Below are 19,540 nucleotides of genomic sequence, written 5' to 3'. Positions count from 1 at the left end.
GGCTTCACAGCAGAGTAAAGCTTCAATTGTTCTAATTCATTCCCTTTTTTTTTCATTTCAGGAATAGTAAAAATCCATAAAGAAGAAGGAAATTCACATGCCAGAGCAAAGCTCGGAACTAGGAAGGGTTGATGCTGATCATGGACACTGTACTCCCCAAAAGGAATCAGGCTTCGGCCCTGGGATTCTGTGCTGAAGGAGCCTGTGTCACACTCTACCCTCTTCTTCCACATTTCATCTGGCAAAACAGAGGTAAAAGTGCTCTGCTCCTGTCTGAAACAGCCTCTTAGGAAGAGGAATGAGACTATGGTGAGACAAAAGCTCCCGTTTTCCCCTGATGAAACACTGCATGAATGTTCTCATGGTTATTCCATTGCACATGGAGGTCTCATCTCCTGTCCTACCTTACTATGGCTCTGAACAAAGACCTTTCTTTTTTCCTCCTGCTACTCGAGCAGGAGTGGACTTCACACTGAAAACAAGCACTTTGTCTAAAAGAAAAACCAAATCTCTACCTCTCCTTGTTCCAGGAACTCAGAAACTCTTCACTGGCATTAGAGATGCCATCTGACAACAGCAGTGTCAGGACAAGAAGACTGTACCCTTGCACGACAAAGCCTTCAATGCTGAACCTTAAAATCAAGCCTTCTGCTCTTGCCAGGTACAATTTTTGGACTAATTCACTCTTGTCTTACATTGCCATTAAGCCATTGTGTCACCCTTCATCACACCAGGGTCGCAGCTGGTCCCCAGCAGTGCAGGAAAAGGACAGAGCCTGTGGTCCTCCCTGTGGCTGCTTTTGGGTACCTGCAGCTCCACAGAGCTGCCTCATAATGTAGCAACCCTCACAGCAGGGTGGAGGTACCAGGATCTTGCAGGTACAGGGAAAGAGGCTTATCCTTGAACAACACTGCTCAGAAAATGCTAGGAAATTCTACATTAGTCCTTAACTCGGTCTGTTGTATGGGTTTTTTGCCCCTCCAGCAGCAGCATGAGTTAAGGATGAAGCATTAGCCCCAGCAGTGATACCCCCCGTCAGTTCTTCATGTTATTTATATGTACCCTTTTGTACGCGTATCAATTACACAAGTGAGTTCTCAAGTGCTCAGCCACTCAATACAGCCACACAACAGAGGAAAGAGTCCAGGTTAACATGGAAGTACACATGTGCTGAACATACCAGGGGACAGGAGTAAATAGCTACAGGTACAATTCAAAGGCACATATTTAGAGCTTTCTGTTTTGCTGCAAGGCAGCACTTCAAGCTATTAAAAATAAACCCTGCATTTTAATTTCCAAGGTGTAGCAGCCAGAGTTTGTCACAGTTATTCTTAGCCATGGCAGAATTGCCATCTTCAGGCCACTTCTGAACACACCAGATTATTCCACGCTAATCCAAAATCCAGTGTAAGCTCCTCCCTCCCCTCTGTTCATTTTACCCTTTGCATTATGAATGCTGCGGGTAAGGACTGCCTGTTTCACAGGGGGCTTGGTATCACAGCAAGCTGGTTGTTGATCTCTGGATGCCTGCAGGCCAGCAATCTGTGCTACAAGTTACCCCTCTTAAAAAACCCTCACAAAAAAGACAAGTGGATAAAACTGATGGCAGCATCTGTAACAGGCTAATTGGGCCCTTGTGGGCAACATAGCAGATACAAAATTAAAACAAACAAAACATCGCGTTGTACAACTGTACTTTCAGGACTGTTATCACAAAGGAATCTGCCTGGATTTTTATTTTAGGTTTGTTTTGGTTAAAAGGACCTAATTATGGCCAGAGCTGGAGTATCGCAAGTCTGTTTTCATCTATAAAGAAAGGATATTTTGCCTCTGAACCTGAGAAATTGTTAGAAGTTGGTAATTAGTATGACTTGTTAATAGAGTTTGGCTGTGATTAAGCTGTGATTGAGTGTGAGTTTGGTTCTTGTCAATGCGAATGCCTGTAAGGTTGAGAGATGTTTAATGAGACACCTGTTGTCAGCAGCACCCGGTGGTGCTGCGCCTGACTGGAATCTGTACCGCCAAGCGGGACCCGAGTGTAGGGGAGGGTCAGACCCACCGGGTACATGCACCCAGCTGCCGAGGGCTGCCCCATTGTGGTAACAGCCTCACACCCTCCAGCACAGCCACAGCCTGGGCTCCAGCGCACCGGGGCCGGGTTGTGGTGTTTGGTGTGACACATCAATTACACTTGACCTGAGGAGTGCAACAGGCAAAGCATGTTGACATCTTAATTTAGTCCCTCTGCGATGTTGGCCTCTGCAACAGTGTGATGGTAGGTCTTTGGGAGGAGGCAAGGGAGAGGTTGCAGCCAGGCAGGTTAAGTGCACATACACAAAAAATGTCCAGCCCTTGGGTAGCCCGTAATACTGGGGCTCTTTAAAATGTGACACTGATGGAGAAAGGTTCTGCACAGCCCAGCCCTTGTTTGTCCTTTCCCTTGGGCATTATCCTACAGGAAAAATGTCCCACTGAGTGACTTTAGTATCTCCTGGGCTTTGGACAGAGAAAGTCTCATTCACAGGCTATATTTTCTGTCAAAAATCAGCATAATTTTCCACATGACTCCCATGTAACCCTCCCCACTCCAAAATTCAAGTCTGATGATAGCTGTGTGTATTTGGACTGCATACTGCATAAAATATTTCCCCCAAAATGGCTATTAAAGTGGCTGCTACTTAAAACATACCTGGGTTTTACATGCAAAACCCAAAGAAGCTGGAAGCAATCAAGCTGGCCACTGTCAGAGTCTTTTAGTATCTAAGAAATGCCTTAGCTGGGAACAGGAGCTGAAGCATTTCGGCTCATGTAATGTCCTTCAGGAAGGAGCCATTGGCTTTGTGATGAATCTGAGCAACCACTGGATGGCATTGCTCTACACGAATGTACCTGCGAGCGCAGGCGGTGGAGCCAGAGCAGGCTGGTGTGCCAGGGAGATTAATTCAAACCTGGAAGGCTCAGGCCACCGTGACCTTACCCATCCTTTAAATAATACTCAGACCTCTCTTAGCTGTCTGGCTGCGACCTCCAGATAGACAGTTTGGTCAGAGTGAACAAAGCCAACATCCTGAAGCACACTTACTACTTAATGAGTGCATTTTGTTATAGATCAAATAGCCAATTTTTGATGCTTTTCCTTCTTATGAGATGGGAAAATGAGTTGTTTGTACTTTACGTCCGTATCAAACCATCTCAGGACAAGCCCAGCCAGTGAGCCATGACTTGGCCGAAGCCCTGATGCTGCAGACGTCAGCTGGCCAGGCAGCTCCGCTCCTCAGGGCTCACATGGAGGGAGTCAGCTAACACTGGCTGAGCAGTGTGTGGTGTGAAAAGCAAAACTAAAGCAAAAAGAAAAAAAAAGAGGGATGTCCAACATGTTCTGCTTTGATGTGGGCTCGGGAATGCTGAGACCAGGTTATTATCCCAAGTGTGGTGCCTCTCCATGTGACAGCAGCCTCTCAGCACATGTTAATACAACTTTGCCTCCTGCTACATCACTTATTGATAAGGAATCAGCTGGTGGCTAAATAACCTGATGTTCATATTGTCCCCAGTGGGTCTGTGTGTCTCTCATTAACAACACTCTGTGTTGGCCTGGTTCTTTTAGCAACTGCATCTGGCCAAGCCTACCTGAAAATGTCACTGGCCCAGTGCATACCCAAAAGAAATCTGTTGATGGCTGTGGAGATGCAGCAGGATATTTGGAACTGCAGCCCCACAGAAAATGTATTTGAAAGGAAATACAGTATTTGTGAAGGTCAAGTTTGAAGTCAGCTGACAGTCATAGGCAGCACATATATCTTCAAACTAGGATATAACTCATCATCAAGTGAGTACTTGTACATTGGCTGTTAGGTAAAGCCATTCTGGGCACACACTGCCTATTAGTATTGCCCCGGTTTGACCAGTCTAATAAATTTAATAATCATAGTCAATTAGATAACTCCAGTTACAACAGGAATAAAATTAGATCAGTTCAAGTCCTACAAAAGCCCCCTACGCTCCTAGTTCTCAGTTCTGTACTCATGCCCCGGTGTTGTGTTGCACTCAGCTGCCTTTTTAAGTACGGGAAAGGCAGAATGAGTAACTTGCTTGATAAACTTAAATTTACATACATTTCTTCTATGAACCCATTTGTCTCCTTTTTCTGCACCTACCTCCTAATCCAAAACCCAGGAGAACTGTATCCATCTTGACCTGCTGCCTACTGGCAGATGCTTTCTACTGTCAGAAACACTTAGGCTCAGTGGGCAATTGAGCTTATCTCCACAGTGTTCAGGTCTCACTTGCGGTGGCCACCACTCTGCTACAATGACTTCAAGAGGAGGCCAGGACAACTGGTGTTGATTAACTGCTTAATGTCTCCTATTAGGAACTGTTGCTTCCCATAGGAAGACCTCTAGGACACAACACCAGCCTTAAGTGGGATCAGGAAAAGGCAATTTGTTGCCAACTTCAGCACCTCAGGGCTGTGTTTGAACACAGGTGGGATAAATGTGAATATCTACATTTATTTAACAGTCGAGGAGCATAAAGGCTAAAAAGAAGGGTCTTCCTGTTGCTCCTCAGTGCAGAACAGGCTAAGTCTGGAAAAGATCCCCTTGGACCCATCATTCATGAGGGATGGCAGGGGTCCTGACTGAGGTGCCCACTGCTGTGCTGGCTGTTTTAAGGCAGATCTGTACAGGCAACCCCACCTTTCTAGTCAGGGTAACTCCCCAGACCTCCCAGAAGTCAAGGTGACCTTGGGCACTGCAGGGCACTCCAGAACAGTGGCAGGCAACAGGAACTGAGAAAAATGTAATTCTAGACTAATTCCAACCCTTTACAAAACTCTCAGGAGAAATGAGCTGTACCTGCTGGAGCGGCTCGTTGTGTTCGGTGGCACAGTGTAACAGGGGATCTGTCACTGTCAGCGCTGCTCCTGTCTCTCTGGAAGCCATGGTGCCTTCCACAACCACTCCATACAAATCCAAGCCAGCTGTCCCACCTGCCGGAGCAGCTTCTATTCTGGGCTCTGCTGTCTGTAGGTATTGTGCTTATTGATTACCTGTGGCTTATTGTCCCTTGACATTGTTAGGGAATGTGCTCCTGCTTACAGTCACTACAACTCTACACAGACTGTTTCAGACCTGGCTGCAGCAGCCTGGCTGCCTCTCCAAGTCGGAGAACAGTGGGATTGGTATGAAATGAAAAGGAGGCTAAAAAAGGAATGTTTAGAGAAGTCAACCAAGTCAGAAGAGACTGGGGGCCTCCCTGACTCTAGCTGTCAATAAGGTGTTAGATAGGGGAAGATTAACACCCTTTAGCAATGACACAGCTGTTCCATTGAAGGTGATAACATGCAATCAGGGGAGGGAAGAGTCTAGCACAGAATAATGAACAGAGCAAGGGAATATTAGCAACAGGGAAGGTTTTAGCCCAAGAAGCTGAAAAAGCTTCTTCAAGCTGATTATTTTAGTGGATATAAATAAGTATAAAAAGCCTCACTTTAGGTCTGCAAAAGAAGCTCAAATATTTACTCCTCTTTTTAAAGTCAGACTGGCTCCTAAGAAGAAGAAAAATAGTGATAAAGGAGAGAGCAAAATCTCTTATCTGCCTTGGCAGTGAGCATGCAGATAAACACAAAGCTCCTTACCCTAAAGATGGCACGTAGCACTGGATGTTCTCCTCTGAAAGCACAGGAAGTTGTGATGAGAGTAAGTCTGGGAAGACAATGGATCTAATAGTGGGAAGAACCTCTTATTTTGTCAATTTTTGTCTTTCACGGAATCAGAACAATGAATTTCTCTGTCTACTGTTAACGGCTACAGGTAGAAAATAGCATTTTGATATCTTTAGCTTTTCTGCTACTACTGCTCTGAGCTTGTCCACTGCATCAGGGACCCCCAGGTCAGTAAAACAGCAGTGAGTTCTGGGTGCTGTAAGACATCAGGATGCTTAATACAGAGTTAAATATGGGGATTAGATGATGCCAGTCAAGGGTGCAGTTTCACAGTCTGCCAGGTTGCCACCATTGTTACCTCTCTGCTCACTCTGTATCAACAGCATTTCTGCAGCCATGTGGCCTGTTCCATGATTAGATTTTGGCTGGATGTGAGCATGATGGGGGGGGGAGGGGGTCTAGCTGAGAGATGGAGGAGAAAATGGGATTACCCCTTTAAAATGCAGTGTAGACTTAATCATGAGCTATACTGTGAAGAAAACAGTCATCATAGGCAATGCATGGTGTCTCACCTAACACCCATATCTGCCTGTGTGCAGAGAGAATCCAAACCCCATGGTGCTCACTAAGAGAGGGAACATTTCAGTCGATCTCTACCAAACCCTTCAGAGCCCTCAATTCCTGCAGGGCAGGAACTGGGAACTGCCTATCCCCTACAGGAGTTAGGGACCCGCTAGTTCTTTGCCACCTCACTGCCTGCTCCCTATCCCATCGATTATACGGTCCATCAGGAAAAGAGACTACTCCGAGCCCTCGCAGCCCCAAAGGGTGGCAGGTCCTGTTCCACCTGCCAGAGATGGGCCACAGTCACCCATTTCCACTAAGACCTGCCCCATGAGAGCATCCCTGCTCCCTCCATGTCCCTTTTCACTCTACACTGCTCCCCAGGCATCCCGCAGGAGCCGTTTCTAGGAACAGAGTGAGACAGGCCATGCCACCAGCTCGTAGGGAGGCGACAACAGCTACATCTGTTCCCTCTCCTCGGCGCTCAGGAGCTGTGACATTGCTATCCGTACAGCCTGAAACAGAACAGGCAGGAGCTCCAGGGAAGAGGAGGGGGTCTGGATGGAAACAATAACAACCACAGGGACACCACCAGCACCAGCAGGAGCAAAAATGCTGCTTTACCACTTTGGAGTGCGGCTGAGCATATGGACAGTCTGGGACTGTTGTCAGCAGCCCAGAATGGGGTAGCTCTGTTCTGGCAAACTCAATTTTTTGTCTTTATGACCAAGGAATAGTTGCATGTTGGAAGCTCTGTAGTTGCTAGGGGAAAAGCCATTAATATGTTGGTGACTGAGAAGTCAGCCAAAGCAAGTGCTGAGATGAAATTACTTTTTCCCACTTCTGTTTCACCCTGAGTGTGTCAGCCAGAGTGTTTTCTCTGCTCAGGGCACCTCATGCACACTGTGCTCTGCTAATTTCTTTGTCCTTTTTTGATTTCATTTTTCACCTTTCCCAACCACGACTCCAAAGAATAACATTAATCTGACAGCCCAGAAACACTTCTTACGCGATAAACCCCTGCTTACTGGCAAAGTACGACTGCAGACTGTTTTTCTTCTATAAAAAAAAACCACTTGTCCTAATAGCCTGAAAAGTAAGAATAGCAAATAAAATAATAACAAGATTGTGCTGCTGAATCAAAGCAGGAGAATGGGAACACAGCCACAGCAAAGTCATCCTATGGAAGTCAGTCATTTGGGGATGGGGCCCAAGGGTGCTACCTGGTTCCCAGTACACAAGAGGCTTCTCCCTGCCCAACTCTTGGGGTAACTAACTCTGTGCCTACTCTCATTCTGGAGTAGCAATGTTACGGTCAATCCCTGTAGTTCTACTACCTTGGGCAAGCAGTGGCTGCGTGGGTAAGGCTCTCCCACCTTTTACACTTGCAGCCTGTTTCATCAGTGCAGCCCTCAAATCTTGCCCACAGATACAACAATAAACCTCTGGAGAGGTTTATTCAAAACCAGAACAAAGTATTCTTATTCCAAAATAAATACATCTGTGTGTCTGCTGACTTTAGAATAGAGTTCACAAAGCAATGGAGAGAATACAAAGTTAGCACATCCTCATCACCCCTCCCTCTAGCTTAGTCCCGTAAGTAACAGTGCACTTATACATAGGAGATGAGATTGGGGTTTGGGGGTTATTTGTCAAAAGCCCCCAGTTTTAACACAACTGTTCCCAATTCCTGCCAGAAATTCCCTGGAGACATGCCCTTTACCCTGCTTCACAGGAGTATGGCTCCAAACCATGCTTGAGTGAAGTCTGTTCTGCGCTCTAACCCACACAAACGACAGCTACTTCCAAAACTGGGAAACAATACAGGCCACATTGTGTGTGATCAGGTAACATCCTGCACACAAAAGTATTCATTAAAGAATAGTCTTGGCACTTTGAGTGCCAGCTTCTGACTCCGCTGTGACACAGGCACATTTGTATGCTCCAGAGGAGGTTTTTTTCATCATGAGACACCCAACAAGAGTCAGGAGCACTTCCTCTGATCAAAAGGAATCTGTGCCAGAGTCTGCAGCTTGTTCACCCTATCCCTTCATGCCGCTGTTCACTGAGCGGCCGCTCTGCTCTGCAGTTGCCTCTTGAGAAAGGCAGAGCAAATTCTGCACTGTGCAGTAATAGATTAATAACAAATGTGCTGTTTATATCAGTGGAAAAGGAATTTAACTATTCCTGCAACACAGAAACCTCATACACAGCAGTTAGCAATGCTGGGATCTGTGAATACTTTACTTATTCCATCAGTATGGGTGTACCTGGCCTTGTTCTGGTGCTGATCAGCAGATCAGCTGTAGCTAGAAATGGTATTAATTTTAATAATGCTTTGCTTGTATTTAACAGATCGATTAAAGTAAAAAAAATAACCAGTATGTCATGAGCTGCCTGAAAACCTTCTCAATCTTAAGCTCATTTTCTCTACAGATCTTGTAGAGTCTATTAATTTAAACACAGGGTCAGGGTAGGATTTCAGCTGCAGCGCGGCATCACCTGTACCTGCTCCCTGGCAGTCCTGGCATCTCCAAACACACTTAGTGACTTCAGCCTGCTCCCTATGCAGACACTGTGCAATAAATAACTAACCACTTAATTAGAGTTTAAGTATTAAATTGATCTATTCTGAAAGCTACAAGTGTAGGAGGTGAGTTTTGTGAAGACAGGAACAGCATTTGCTGAATGTGCTTTAGGTAACTTCAGCCAAACCATGAGTGAGTGTGCTTTGCGTTGAGAGATTGAAAAATGCATCTGTTTTCCACGGGACTTGGCTATTTTTCCAGTGGCTTCCACACTAATTTGGAGCAAGACCACAAACATTTTGACCTTTTCCATTAAGGAAAGCAGCCGTGTGTCTCCAAGGCAGTGGCAACCATAAAGTACAAAGTTGTGGCTTCTTTTTAGAGAACTGAAGAGCAGCAACTGAAGAGCAGCTCAGAGGCCCAGAAGAGGCAGGAATCCTGGAGCACCATCCTTACAGCTTGCTGACTTCCAGTGTCTTGGGTGTGTGAAGGAAAAAGCCCTGCTGTGGCAGCCCCTGATGAGCGTGAGTCTCGTGTTGTAAGCTCCTGGCTGACCATCTACAGCTGCTGAACAGAAGCTGTAAGTCTTGTAAAAGCAAATGGCCATTCAAATCTTTTCACTACAGGAGAAAAAAAGGCAGCTTGGGATCTGACGTTTCCCAAAGCTGCCCAACTCCTGGCTTCTCCCTGGCTTGGCAGAGGCAGTGCAAAGGAAGCAGGAGCCAATAAGGCTCCTCCCCAAGCAGCTGAAATAAAGTTGATTAATTGGTAGGCAAAATGAGATTCTGTGTAACTTGGTCAGCATCTGACTTTTCTTTGATGGAAAACTGCTCCTTGAGGGAATTGAGCTGCTCCTGTCACTTGTGTCATGATAACCACATGTAACAAGTAACCATACGTAATGTAAGTAACCATCAGCTTTATGTAACGTTTGGGCATAAAACTCGCATGTCCTTCACTAGAGAAGAAATAAATGATTATCCACACATGGTGAAACTGAGGCATCAAGAGGTACAGTCCCTAACCAGCGTTGTCCACAAACTCACTGCTCCAGCTGGGTCTGGCTGTCAGCTCTCCTGACTTCTGTTCTTTCAGCACATGCCGTTTCCATGTTATCACTGCACACAGGCAGCCAGTGGCAAAAGACCATGGACTTGTCTTTCCCACCTTTTGAATATGCAATAGCAATGCTCAAATATGGCTTCAAATGTTCTGAACTTTTTACTGAAATGAAGGAATGCTCCTCCAGGTGAGGGAAGAGGCAGACCCTTTGTCTGGAAAAGAACTGGAATTGTTTGAAGAAAATAGCCCTCCTCATTGATTCAAATGGAATAACTGAAATGCTGTTAATAGCTGTTAGTGTGGTGATGAGAAGCCCTGTTTAGTGAGTCTAAAGGATAAAAGAGGAAACCATTTTAACTCCTCAAGACCCCCTCCGAAACCTCCTCAGCAACCCATCGCCTGCCCAGCTGACTTTAAACTGCCAACACCGCCAAAAAGGGGATGTTGCATCTCTTACAAACAGCCTTTTGTTTGCTGCTCTGACACCTGCGAAAAGCAAAATTGTTATTTTCTTGCTGCTTGTTGCTAGTTTGATGCCCGCTCTGGGGCCCTACATCAGAGACACTGTTCAAAACAGGTTGCAGGGGTCCGTTTCTGTGCTGTCTGCCGATGGTGCTGCCTGAAGGAAAACCATGGAAACGGAGTTTGACAGGCTCGCGGGGACCCACGGCTGCCAGAGCCGCTGCCTTTGAGCGCCTGATGAAGACATCACAGAGCAAACACAACATTAAAACACTGCCGGCTGCTTTGCATCACTTAGAATGCAAATCTCTTTGTTCTGCTCGGCCCTCGCGTTTGGTAGCCAAGGAATCTGTGCCGTCATCTAACATGGATTTGACGACCTCACTTCCCTCCCTGTATCACCTTTCTCTCTTCAACACCCCCCCCCCCAACCCCCCCCAAGACAAAAACCTCACCATTTCTTGCACGAGGGAGGCTTGTGTGGGGCTGAACATGGGAAATGGGAAATGGCTTTCTGCTGTTTCTGGGATTTCTAGGCACAAATTCAGTGCCCATATTGCAGAGCGGAGTGGGCTGCATTGCTTTGTTGCTCCCTGTATGTTATTTGACTTGAATTCATTTACATGGCAACTCACAGGGGTAAATTTAATGTCATCTTTATGTCACAGATTAAAAGGCAAAAGTAATCCTTTATTTGAGCAGCATGTACCTTCCGACCTTCAAACCATACAGCTGAAAACGGGAAAAAACAGGCCCTCTCACACTTGTAATTCCAGTTTTATCATTTCTTAGGCTAAATTTGAACTATGCAGTTATTAATTCAACCCCCCCCCCTTTTGTAAGTAGCCTCTAGTTTAGTGTTACTTTCTGACTGCCTTGGCCAGGGTAAACAGTTCAAAGTGACCCGTGCCCTGGTGCTCAGATGTGCCATTTCGGTAGCTCCTGACAAGAAGAGGGCATCCAGGAAGGGTTTTGTGCTGGTTGGAGAAACCCTGATCCTAAAAGCACAGCTAAAGACCTTCTCGAAGTAGCTTCTTGGGAAGCTTTGGGAAGCTTGTGCTCAAGGGCCCCAGAAGGTAGCCTGTGACCCGTCCTTGTCCAGACTTGGCAGTAGATGAGCCATTTCATGGAAAAATTTAACTGCTGCCTCGTGCCTGATGTTTTCTTTATAAAGCTGGTGTCCGTTGGGAATGATCTATAGAAAGGCCACATTTTTGCCACCCTCATTTTCGGTGGGATCAGTTCTACAACTAGGAATATGGGACAGACCCGAGGTTAAAGACATATCTAAGTCATGGCTAAGTCCTGTTCCTTTCCTTGCCCCTGCCCCAGTGGATGCTGGTCTGTGTCATCTGTGAATCCAGCAAAATCAGGCATCTTCATACAAAACCAGAGAAGAAGTCTGCTTGGACAAGGTTTTCCAGTGAGCAGCTCTTTTCTGCTTCCAGTACTGGTCCAAAGCTGCTTTGAGTCTCTTTTCCAGCTACAGCCTGGGAAAAGACACACTTTACAGCATGGATTAACTGTCTCTACAGGAACTATTGTTTGTGGGTGAAATCGGGTTATTGGAAAATGCAACTATACATCTCCATGCAAGTGCTGAGGCCAAGTCACACAGTCCCCAAGGAGATCCAGGTGCTCTCACTTCTCTCTGCTCCCCTAAGCTCCTTTGGGTTATGCAAGTCTTTCTGTCTCCTTTTACACTCTTTCTCACCCTTTTTCAGGCTGACTCCTGGAAAGACCTTCCATTTTCTTACAGACTCACTGACTCTGCTTTTCCTGACTCAAATCCCTCTGCAAGACCTTGCAGAAATGACATTTCTTTAAAATCATCATTTTGAGGCCACATTTTCCCCCTGCCCATTGATGTCCTCTCCATTTGAACTGCAGGGTTTAGTTTTGACTGTGAGGCAAAGTTGGCAGGTTCTCGACTAACCCAAAGTCAGGTCAGAAAAGAAGAATGGAAACCAGAAAGGGAACCCAGAATGTCGAAGCAGAAGACAATCAAATATCTGTATCAAAAAGAGGGCAAAACTGAGGATGTGGGACTCCTTGCATGAAGAAAACTTGTAGGCAGTTATTTTTTCCCTCTTCCTTTCTCACAGTGGGACAAATTCCACTTTTATTCCAGTTCATCTGTAAAACATGAGGAGCCAGCTGAGCATAGTGCTGGTTCAGAATGAGACAGCTGACAAGGGAAAGGTAAAAGGAACTTGTAACTGCTGCAGTTCTCTCTAAGAAATTATTTCAATGCGACAAAAAAATCTAACTAACTTCCAAAGGATGCAGGAAGGCACTAGGACATCATCCAACATTCCCTAACATTGCAGCCTCCAAGGTATAATTAATGCATTTAAACACAGGCCACCAACTCCTGTTGTCTCATGTTTTCTAGAGGTGTCTGATCCTGTTCTCTCCTACTTGGTTACAAAGGGCTTCAAACAAGGAGGAGGCAGCTCTGACAGTGGGAGCAGAGTTAATGGTCAGAACTTGTGTGCAGGTGGAAAAGCAGGACATGAAAGAGAAGCTTGGATAGAAAAAGGCCCGGACCTACTGCTTTAGTTTACACGTAAGATGTTGGGGGTATTTTGGGGGGTGACTTCTAACTCTCATGCTCTTTTATATATGTTGCAGACTGCTGTGTGTTACTTTGATTCAGGGACCATGATACCCAAGGAGTAAAGCCTGCCCTTCATACACAAGGTACTTTCCAAATGTTCCTTCATTCTCAGAGACTTAGAAAATTAATCTTCAAGGCAAACTGTAAAAGACCAGATCATGAGCAGCGTGTGGAGCTTCCCATGGAGCACCCTGCTCCTCTCTGGCTACACCTCCTCCTCCAACCCTAGCTGTTTCTCCATCTCCTTAACACAGGGAGGTAGAATGGCACAAAGCATTTCCCAGGGAACTATCCCCACTAATAGTGACAACAGTGCTGAAGTGGAGCCTGAATCCCATCAGCGGGAAAGCCCCCTCACATCCAGACAGCAGCACTGATCAGAGAGTCTGGGACTCCCAGGATGTTACAGTGTGCTATTAGACAGAGAGGGATATTCAGAAACAGTCTAATTAATTGCATTTTCTTTTCTAACCTCAGTCAAAAACCAGTCAGATTCTGCTTTAGATTTTGACATCCTATTAAATGCAGAACACAGGCCAATAGCTTTCATTTTCCCCTGTGATGCTACAGACTCCTGTTTTTATAGTTTGACAGAGAGACATAATTAGGCCTCAAAAAGGACAAGTCTAGACTATTAGTTCCCCACAGAGGCTCCCTGGAAAGTCAGAACCCACAATTATTCTCCACTTTCCCACTGAGGCAAATTTGTGGGTATCCGCTCTCCTGCCTCTGATACCCTGCTCATAACCTTTAAGCCTGTGACTTTACGCTCCGTTCTCTTAAAGGGCACAACAACAGACAGGTGTTGGACTTTCCAAAGGGACAAGAGCAAGGTAAGGACAATATATGGCATCACGAATGCTATAGGTGTGAGTCCTTTTAAGTGCTGCACCCAGAGCAGCGATGTATTGCCGTATTTCTGCCCCCTTCACTGCTTCCCAACAGAATTGGGCTTTAGCACAAAAGCCGTCACCAGAGCAAGGCATTTACTGACACTCGTTTCCTGGAGTCCTTGCCTATTCTCCTCTGCTTCTGAGTTACCTACAGCTTCACATTTTGTTCCTCAACAACCAGGAAGCAGATTCAGTCTCTGGCTACTAGAAGTCCCTCCCTCCTTAGTCTTTCTTTGCCAAATTGTACATACCAGCTCCCTCTCGCTTTTGGTTTCCAAGTGCTTGGATGGTTTCTGTACCTCTCCTGTTGAGCTGCAACCTTGGGTACACCTGATTAAAATGAGCTCTCATCCTCAATATGAGCACGGAGCTCTGAGCCTTTGTTTTTCCAATAGCATCATATTTCAGATGCATCTTCAGTTCATAATCCCCAGTAATCCTCAGATCCTGGTGTGCCTAGCCAGCAGTCCCTAATTCTGTGTAAGCCACTTTACAGTTGTCTTTATTATATCTCATGTTACTGTTTTCAAGCCATTTCCCCAATCTATCCATATTGTACTGAGTTTTAATCCTATTTTCCAAAATGTTCCTCAACACATTGCCTGGGAATTCAACTCACAAGGAGTATCAGCTCCTGCTCCCTCTTTCTACCTGCTTCCCATCAGTGACCTGTGTGCACAGTCTGCTCCTGTGCCAGGGATGTGCAGTGCAGGAGATGCTGATGGTGCCTTTTTTTTTCCTTGCAGCATGTTCCTTGCCTGTGTGAGATGCCAAACCTTCTCAAGACTATTTTGCCACATGGAAAGCCCTGGATACTCGATACCACAGAAATGAGTCAAAATTCTGGGCAGAGCTTATTTGCTTCTCAACAAGTGCAATAAAATGTTTTCCATTTCTAATAAGCAAGGATTAGTCTTCACTTTGGGTTACCACCCCCCTACTAGGCTGCAAGAGCAACCAAAGCACTCCACCATCCAGCGGTGTGCAGTTGCTAAATATCCCCATCACTGACACTGGCACCTTTTCCAAGCCAAAAGGGCATCAGCCATGGAGAGCTGTGCAGATGCTGACTGCAGCACAGCACCCTGTAAGCACTCAATTAGCCTAGCCGCTTGTTCTCAACGTCTCAAGCACTCAGTGGAAGTAAAATGCTTACACAATCCCTCTGCCTACAAGGCCTTGAAATCTTTAGGGGGCCTGGCTTTGCTGCCTGGTTTTCCACTGACAGGCTGATAGAGACATCACAAATCTCTCCAAATCACTAGGCTTCTTTCAACATCAAAGGTGTCAATGTTCACTCTGCCTCGGAGCCTGGGGCAATATAAATCACACTTGAATATGTGAACTGAGTGTCTGAGGTTAAACTCTCTCTGTATATACAAATATTTCTCCTTGGGTAACTGATATTATTGTACTGTTTCCTCATCAACGTTGAGTATTTTCTATAAATTGTAATATTCCAATGGAAAACAAAGCCTTACAGGTGAATAAAGGGGGAAAAAAAGGATGAACTTGGGGGAAGAGAATAACTCATTTGAAATATACATTGCCATTATTTTGGAAGAAAAATCAGTGAACTGATAAGGTTTTTGTTGTGCTCTTTCAACATCCATTGTTAGGTTAATGTTCTCTTGGACCGAATTGAGTCTCCAGCCACAGGGATGTGAATCCCTTTCCCTGGACCCTCTTTGGTGTGTCTCTTTCCAAAAGCTCACATCTGCCCCATCCTCACCCCCACCCCCGCCCCGCTCCTCCCTGAAGAGCTCCAGCAGTGGTTGGCATGCAGTGCAACAGATGCCATGTCCTGGCTCAGGTCATTGGCTGGAGAAGGCACAACACCTTGGTGGTGGCTGCTGGGACAGCCTGATTCACCCTGACTGGCACAGTTGTGGCACCTGTGTGTGGGGTCTCCACTACCTCCAAACAGGAGACAGGACAGCTGGGGTTGTCAGTAAATTACACTGCACAAAGACAGCTCTCGTGCCTGCCCAGCCTTCTGCAGGCAGGGCCCTGGCAGGAGCTCCCGTGTCAGCGCTACATCAGCACATTTGCACAACGCCTGCACCGCTGCCAACTGGCCCTGCCTGCTCTGAGCAGCAGCTGAAAGCACCTGATGCTGCTGTGGAGAGAATTTGGTCCAGCATCTTGCAGGGTATTCAACAGATATCCTGTGGGAGAGAGCGCCAAGTCCCCAGGGGTTTTGCTGTTCCCGGGAAAGAAATGACTATTAAATTCAGGCTGTTGGCCACCCAATAGGCTTTCTCAGATCCGAGCCTCCCTGCACTCACAGCAGCCAGTTCCATCCCCCTGGTTCAGCAGGGCAGGGAGTGCAGCAGACGGCAGCTCAGCAGCCTCTGCATCCTCCTGCAGAGCACACAGCTCACATGCCCCACCGCGACTACTGCTGCGCACATCAGAGAGGGATTTTTCCCTTGGGCAGCCACCCAGCCAGCCTCCAAGGCTTTGCACCGAGCAGAAGCAGGAGCTGGGGAACTACCTGGTTTTAAATGGTGTGGGTTTAATGAAATTTTTCTTTATGACCTCTGCAGTAAATTGCCTGTGCTCAGCATTGTGTTGGAGTAAGTAACACCCGGCAGAAATTGTCGCGAGGCAGTAATTGCGGAATAGCTGTCGAAGATCTCTGTGCCATCAGGCAGGGATTTTCATTTCATACATTAGTCACAATTTGCATATAATCATAGTCATAGCTGCATACAATCAGTACAGCCCTTTGAATGTGAAGAAGGGAAAAGGGGAGAAAGCTGCCCAGCACTGGGGAAATGCATGTAGTCGCTGTGGGTTGTGTGGATCTCCCCATCACCATTCCAGCCACCCAGGGCTGCACTACTACTTGAGTCACACACCCCTAACACAAACTAGGGATTAAAGCAGGAATAAACACGCTTGCCTGACCATTTCTGGAAAGTTTTAGTGAACATCCGGTGGATTATACACCAGATTTTCCATTACTGCCATTGCCCAAGCTGCAGTGACAACAGATTCCTGACCATCCTTACACAAAGGATCTTTTCTTTCTAGAAAACTTCATTACAAATATGGGGTCCCCAAAGTGATGGGGGAGTGTCTCTCCTTTGCTCAGTGATGCCTAAGCACATGCATCTACAGCATTCCAGATACCTCAGTAACAGTCATTTTTTATTCACACTGCACTGGCCCTCTTCCTTCTCACTCACAAATGTCCCTCAAGACCATGTTGGTATTCTGATTGCTGTCAAATGCACCAAGAAGTTTCCTTACCTTCAGACGTCTCAGCTTTTGGATGCTGTATAATGAGTTGGCTTTGGTTCCTGATTCATCCTGTGGCTCCTCATTGTTGCAGCCGTCACAGCATGAGTGAGGATGTCAGCCTGTGCTGTGTGATCTTCACCCTGGCAGGAGAGACAGCCACATCAGGGACAGCCGCACAACCCGAAAGGTCAATCACTTCTGTTGGTGTTGCTAAACCAGCCTGTGCTTTGGCAGGCTGGGGGCAGGCTGGTGTCATTGGACAAAAAGGAGCTTGAAAAGTCAGAACTGATGGACAGAAAATTCAGAAATATATTTGGTCCAGGAGATATTCATCACCTCAATCCTTCAAAGCCAGCAACCACAGCTAGAGAAGAACTATGCTCTGGCACACATGTTCTTAATCCTTCTGTGGCAAAACAGTGTTAGTCAACATTTCAGGCTGTATCTAGTGGGGGAACTGTACCTGACCAGCAGCCACAGTATTTACACCTTTCTGGTCTCTGCTCTTAGATGCTCCTAGTGAACCCATCACTCTGGTACCTCCACACCTCAGTCCTGTCTTCAGCTTTTCACACAACAAAAGAGAATGGCTTTCCCAGAGATTTTAAACAGCCTTAAAAGGACCATAAAGGCATTTTTCACTCATTTACATGCACTGTTGTGAAATCATGATGTGAAAATCTTCATGTTTCAAATACTGTTTGACTCTTCCTGGGTTTTTAGACAGGTAGGGAATGATTACCTTGCACCAGTTGTACCTTGTCCATTGACTCGCTAGGCCCATCTCATGTCTAGATTAAAATCTGCATAATGAAAAGAAAGCCATTTCCTTGCAATCCATTCTCCTGTTCAAAGCTTCTCATGTGCCAGGTTGTTGTTTTTTAATCACACAAAATGGTATATATTAATGAGCTCTGAAGTTACATAAAGATAGATCTAAAGCATAAAACTACTAATATGCCCCGTAGCATTCAGTGCTTTGAACACGGAACGGCATCTGTGTGAGAGTGTGATTGCATGCAGCTATGGAAACCAGTGCCAAAAAACGAGGAAATGCTGAACAAGTGGTGCAAGATTGGAAAAAACCTGGGAACAAAGATATTCAATTTGCATTAAAGGCCTGGTTCGCCAGCAGCCCAAAGTGTGCAACTTTCTGCTTCCAAATGATTATTTTCTGGATCTGCTGGCAACGTGTACATTGTCTTTATCTTGAAAGAAAATTTCCTTCTCTCTTCAGCCCCCAACAGCAGTAAAGGGTGAGCTGGTTCCCAGGTCAGATGTGACTATTTCAAACCCGACAACTTCTGCAGCACAGAAAAGTGCAAGGCCTTTCCTCATCTTTGCCTTCATCCTGAGCAATTCCCTGCTCATTTCCAGATGGTGCCAATTAAAAGTGGTGCCCTAACAGTTGTTAACAAAACAAGCACTATCTGAGACTTTAATGAGTAAAACCAGAGTCACATAATATGCTCAGGAGAAGCCCAAATGAAAAGAATGACTGCAGTTCACAAACACTTGGGTTGCTGCGTCTTCAAATTATGAATTGCCAGAGTTGGAGATGTGATTTGTGATATGAGGGTTGCCTTCCACTGCCAAGTTGAGTGGGATGCTTTTGAGGCTTAAAGATAAGCACTTGGAGAAACCACTGCAATCAGTGGCTGGGGCAATAAGGCAGGGTAGTATGTAATTTATATGAGAAGATATGTTTCTAATCTGTTATTGAGTTAATTTTATTAATCAGTTGCTGGTAACTAGGATAGCATCCATTCTTTTAAAATACATCAGGTAGTGCTTGTTGGAAGAGCTCGCCATCGAGACGTAACTAAAACCACCAGTTAGAAATGGAAGGTACATGCGCTCAGGTTACAAACCAGATTCTCATGGTTTATGTCATGGGGAGGCAATGAACTATTTTTACAGATTACCTGAGATGTAATGGATGAATCTGTCACTTGCAAACCTCACCTCGAGGGTGAGCACCTGCCTAAAGAGCATTCTCTACTGCACCTGTGTGCAACTTCTGACGGGGGGAAGACTGTGATACTTTTATATTTGAAAATGCTTCAGGTTTTTGCTATGATCCTATTTGAAGCCTGAGCACACACCAGCTGGTAGGATTCTACATCAAAACCCATACCATGCCCATCAGAGCATAAGCCTGTTAAGAAACAAAGGAAGAAATACAAATATTTCAGGCTATTCTTCTATGCTAATGTATGGTATTTGCCTCTTCCATGAACCGCCGGCACAGAGCAGAGCAGGTTTCACATGTTTACGTCACATGAGATATTTGTCTTCGTATGAAACTTTATAGTGGGCTGGCCAAGAGGTGGCACTAAAGAAACACTGTGCTCTAACAAGAGGAGGGTGGGCTTCCCCCCACCTCCCTACCCCCCTCACCATCTTCAGCTCTGATCTGCACGAATGCTCCTGCTCTGAGGACATGACAATAAAAAAACCCCGGTTCAAGTTTCTCAGCACACTCTGTACTGTTTGG

General features: G+C 45.8%; 2 long non-coding RNA genes across 8 annotated transcripts in view; one reads left to right on the top strand and one right to left on the bottom strand.

Moving 5' to 3' along the window:
* The window catches only part of LOC136018623 (uncharacterized), a 91,304-nt gene extending 76,662 nt beyond the window's left edge, over positions 1-14,642 (top strand). Inside the window, exons 2-6 of the long non-coding RNA XR_010614508.1 lie at positions 62-252; positions 531-661; positions 12,916-12,984; positions 13,687-13,734; positions 14,541-14,642. This is a non-coding gene — a long non-coding RNA (uncharacterized LOC136018623). The remainder of the gene's footprint in view (positions 1-61; positions 253-530; positions 662-12,915; positions 12,985-13,686; positions 13,735-14,540) is intronic.
* LOC136018622 (uncharacterized) overlaps positions 1-19,540 on the bottom strand; it is a 54,829-nt gene that overhangs the window by 9,287 nt on the left and 26,002 nt on the right. For all 7 annotated transcript variants that reach the window (XR_010614501.1, XR_010614507.1, XR_010614503.1 and 4 more), the window contains one exon: positions 17,053-17,183. This is a non-coding gene — a long non-coding RNA (uncharacterized LOC136018622). The remainder of the gene's footprint in view (positions 1-17,052; positions 17,184-19,540) is intronic.

Source organism: Lathamus discolor, chromosome 8, assembly GCF_037157495.1.
Source record: "Lathamus discolor isolate bLatDis1 chromosome 8, bLatDis1.hap1, whole genome shotgun sequence".
Taxonomy (NCBI): Eukaryota; Metazoa; Chordata; class Aves; order Psittaciformes; family Psittacidae; genus Lathamus; species Lathamus discolor.
This window is presented reverse-complemented; position numbering and strand designations above follow the sequence as displayed.